This window comes from Pteropus vampyrus, unplaced genomic scaffold (assembly GCF_000151845.1).
Source record: "Pteropus vampyrus isolate Shadow unplaced genomic scaffold, Pvam_2.0 Scaffold217, whole genome shotgun sequence".
NCBI classification, from domain to species: Eukaryota; Metazoa; Chordata; class Mammalia; order Chiroptera; family Pteropodidae; genus Pteropus; species Pteropus vampyrus.
Window position 1 is genome coordinate 3,714,525 of NW_011888998.1, and position 5,053 is coordinate 3,719,577.

Below are 5,053 nucleotides of genomic sequence, written 5' to 3' on the forward strand. Positions count from 1 at the left end.
GAGGACACCCATCTGGGACACTGGCAGTGGGTCAGAGGCTTGTGGGGATTCATTCTGAGAAAGTGAACATTACCTGGTGCCAGAACGAGGTCTGGAAAGGCAACCATCATTGTGCATTAGTCTGGCCCTTCTTCAGGGTAATCTACAAACCAAGCCAGTTTGATTGTACAGACCCCTTCCTCAGAGCCATTAGGAAGTGCTGGTCAGAAGGGATCAGCCCAACCTGCCTAACCTGTAGATTTCCTGGGACACTTGTTGCTGTATGGATGCCAAACCCTGCTCAATTCAGGGCCAAGCATTCACAGCCTTTGACCAGTGCTGTGAGCCACCTTGCCAATCCCAGCAGGTGACCAGCACTGTGAGCCGCATTTCAGAGGTAGGGTCAGGCAGATCACTGCTGCCAACATGAACTTGGGCAGATGTTGGGGACTTGTGGGCTAGTCTCAGATAGCAGCTGGTCTTGCTGTGATCTGGGACTTCTGCGAGAACTCACATCAGTTACCAAAGTTGCAGCAAGACGGAGGCTGTATTGATCTGACTGCCACTGTCTCTCTGACACTCTGCCCCAACTTACCCACAAACTGCTCCAGGTGGCCCCTTGTCAGTGAACTGCCACAGCTCAGCCCCTCCCCTCCTCTGAACTCCCAATCCACACAGGCAACAAGCTTCGGCTAGCACAGGGCAGGCACTGCATGGAAATCAGTAGCAGGCAGACCTTTGCTGCCTGCAGAAGTTGCAATATTGTGTCTGTGTGACTGCCCCTGATGGCAGCTGGTCTCACTGTGATCTGTGTCTACAGAGGGAATGCCCAGGCACAGAAGTTGCAGCAAAACTGAGGCTGTACTGACCGAATTGACCTTGTCTCCCTGAGATCCTGCTTCACCCAAGCCACAAAGTGCGTGCAGCCCATTGACAAGCAGCCTCTTCTGCCCTACTTGGCTCTGGAGTTGTGCAGTTAGTGTAGGCAATAGACCTTGGCTAGTGCAGTGAGCACATTTTGAGGAAAACAGTTGTGGACAGACCACTGCTACCCGTATGAGCCGCAATATCTCATAAGGGGAGTGCAAGGGTCTGTATTGGCCTGACAGCCCTTGACTCCATGAGCTCCTGACCAAGCCAGTACACAAAGTGCCTGCTGCACATTGATAGGCAGCTGCCTCTGTCCTGGGGTAGCACATTTAGGCCCAGGGTAAGCAGCAGTTGACCTTGCTACAAGTAGAAATTTGTACTGGGAGCCACAAAGATAGCGTTGGCACATAAAATGACACTGCAGTGGCAGGGGGAAATTTACTCAATAGACCCAAGAGACTCCCAGAGTCCCTGCACCACCCAACTCACATATCACCCAGAGGCTCATCCAGTTTCAGAGACTTACAGGCAACTGATAGACAGTGTCAGGCCTTGAGGAGCACTGGCCCCTCTGCTAAACTGCCATAGGTCAGGGACGAGGGATAACCGAGAGCTTCCTACAGCATTTTCTCTTCCACTTACCTATAGATCCAGTAAACACACCAACCATCAGCAGATCACTTTGCAGATCTCACCAGGTAGCCCTGAGCAATCAAAAGCAGCAGCTGACCTTGGCCTATGGGGGAGTCCCTCCCAAGGGGCCACAAAACCAACGCATCTGGAGAATGGCACCAGACTACAATGGAACAACTCCTGACTAGTCCCATTAGTGATACATAAAAAGGGAGATTGCAACAAGTACACAAGTCTGCTTGGGCAAATACCACTCAGTGGGGTCAGCATCACATAACAACTCTTATCCTGTGGATGCAGCCAATTCTCACCATTAGCCTGAATGTTAATCTCACCCACTGATCTACTAACAACAATAAAGGCTTGGTGACAACAGAAGATCACACACAACCCACACAAAGGACACATCCAGAGCTCCCAGCATAAGAGATCAGGGAGTGTGCCACTGCGCCACACAGGACACTTTCCATATTAGGCCACTGGCCTAGGCTGAGAGATGAAATAAATATTCCTGACACATAGACATGGATACAGGGAGGCTAATAAAATGAGAAAATAAAGAAACATGCCACAAATGAAACAACAGGAGAATATAAGCTAAATGAAATGGAAGCAAGCAACCTACTGGAGACAGAATTCAAAATAACGTTTATAAGGATGCTCAACTAACTTATGGGGAGAATGGATGAGCACAATGAGAACCTCGACAGAGATAATAAGCATTAAAAAGGACATAGAAACCATAAAAAAGAACCAGACAGAAACGAGGAATACAATAACTGAAATGAAGAATACGCTAGAAGTATTTAACAGTAGGTTGGATGAAGCAGAAGATTGAATCAGCGAATTGGAAGACAAGGTAGCAGCATACACCCAATCAGAACATTAAAAAGCAAAAAGAATTTAGAAAATGAGGATAGTTTAAGAAACCTCTGGGACACGAAGCGAAAAAATATCTGGATCATAGGAGTACCTGAAGAGGAAGAGAGAGCCAAGGATTGAGAATCTATTTGAAGAAATAATGACAGAAAACTTCCCTAACCTGGCAAAGGAATTCGACATACAAGTTCAGAAAGCACAAAGAGTCCCAAACAAAAGGAATTCAAACAGACCTACACCAAGACCCATCAAAATAAAAATGCCAAAAGTCAAAGACAAACAGAGAATCTTAAAAAGCAGTAAGAGAAAGGCAGATAGTTACTTACAAAGGTACCCCCATAAGACTGTCTGCTGACTTTTCAATGGAAACTTTACCAGCCAGAAGGGAATGGCAGAAATATTCAAAGTTATGAAAAACAAGAATCTACAACCTACAACCACGGATACTCTGCCCAGCAAAGCTTTTGATTAAAATGAAATGTGAGATAAAGAGCTTCCCAGGCAGGAAAAAGCTTAAGGGATTCATCACCAACAAGCTACATTACAAGAAATGTTAAAGGGTCTTCCATAAAAAAGAAAATAGAAATAACAACTATAAATAATAAAATGGCAGTAATGTACCTATCAGTAATCACTTTAAATGTAAATGGATTAAATGCTCCAATCAAAAGAAATAGGGTAACCAAATGGATAAGAAATCAAGATCCATGCATATGCTATCTATAAGAGACCCACTTCAGATCAAATGACACTCACAGACTGAAAAGTAAAGGGAGGGAAAAAGATATTTCACACAAACAGAAATGAAAAAGAAAAAGCCAGGGTAGGATTAGTTATATCAGATAAAATGGACTTTAAAACAAAAGCTATAATAAGAGACAAAAAAGGGCATTACATAATGATAAAGGGATTGATAAATCAAGAAGACATAACTCAATTAATCTGATACACCACGTCAACAAATCAAAAGATAAAAAGCATATGATCATATCAATAGATATGGAAAAAGCATTCGACAAAATCTACCATCGATTTATGATAAAAACTCTCAGCAAAGTGGGAATAGAGGGAACATACCTCAACATAATAAAGGCCACGTATGACAAACCTACAGCTAACATCATACTCAATGGGGGAAAGGCTAAAAGCATTTTCTTTAAGATCAGAAACAAGACAAGGATACCCACTTTCACCTCTCCTCTTCAACATTGTACTGGAAGTCTTAGCCACAGACATAAGACAAGAAAGAGAAATAAAAGGCATTTGAATTGGAAAGGAAGAAGTAAAACTCTTGTTATTTGTCGATGACATGATACTATATGTAGAGAACCCTAAAGATTCCACCAAAAAACTGTTAGAACCAATCAATGAATTCAGTAAAGTAGCAAGTTACAAAATAAATATTCAGAAGTCAGTGGCATTTTTATACACCAATGGTGAACTCTCAGAAAGAGAAATTAAGAACAATCCCATTCACAATTGCATCGAAAACTATAAAATACCTGGGAATCGAATTAACCAAGAAGGTAGAAGACCTGTTTTCAAAAAATTATGTCATTGAAGAAGATACAAATAAATGGAAGCATATACTGTGTTCATGAGTAGGAAGAATTAACATCGTTAAAATGGCCATACTACCCAAAGCAATCTATAGATTCAGTGCAATCTCTATCAAAATACCAATGGCATTTTTCAGAGAGCTAGAACAAATAATCTTAAAATTTATATGGAGCCATAAAAAATCCCGAATAGCCATGGCAATCTTGAGAAAGAAGAACAAAGTTGGAGGTATCACACTACCTGATATCACACTATACTACAAGGCTACAGTAATCAAAACAGCATGGTACTGGCATAAAAACTGATACATTGATCAATGGAACAGAATAGAGAGCCCAGAAATAAATCCACACCTATATGCTCACTTAATATATGACAAAGGTGGTAAGAATATACAATGGGGTAAAGAGAGTCTCTTCAGTAAATGGTTTTGGAAAAATTGGACAGATACATGCAAAAAAAAGAAGCTGGACCACCTTCTTACACCATATACAAGAATAGACTCAAAATGGATTAAAGTCATAAATGTAAGACCTGAAACCATAAAACTTCTGGAAGAAAACATAGGCAGTAAACTAACTGATATTACTAACAGGAATTTCTTTTCAGATATATCTCCTTGGCAAGGGAAATAAAAGAAAAAATAAACAATGGGACTATATCAAAATAAAAAGTTTTCATACAGCAAAGGAAACCATCGACAAAACAAAAAGACAACTGACTGTTTGGGAGAAGATATTCACTAATCATACATCTGATGAGGGGTTAATATCCAAAATATATAAAAAACTTATACAACTCAACAACAAAAAAACAAACAATCCAATTAAAAAATGGGCAGAAGACCTGAACAGATACTTCTCCAAAGAGGAAATACAGATGGTTAAAAGACATATGAAAAGATGCTCAAGCTTGCTAACCATCAGAGAAATGCAAATTAAAACCAGAATGAGATATCACCTCACACCTGTCAGAATGGCTATCATCAATAAATCAAAAAAACAAGTGTTGGCGAGGATGCAGAGAAAAGGGAACCCTCATATATTGTTGGTGGGATTGCAAATCGGTACAGCCTCTATGGAAAACAGTCTGGGTGTTTCTCAAAAAATTAAAAATGGATATACCTTTTGAC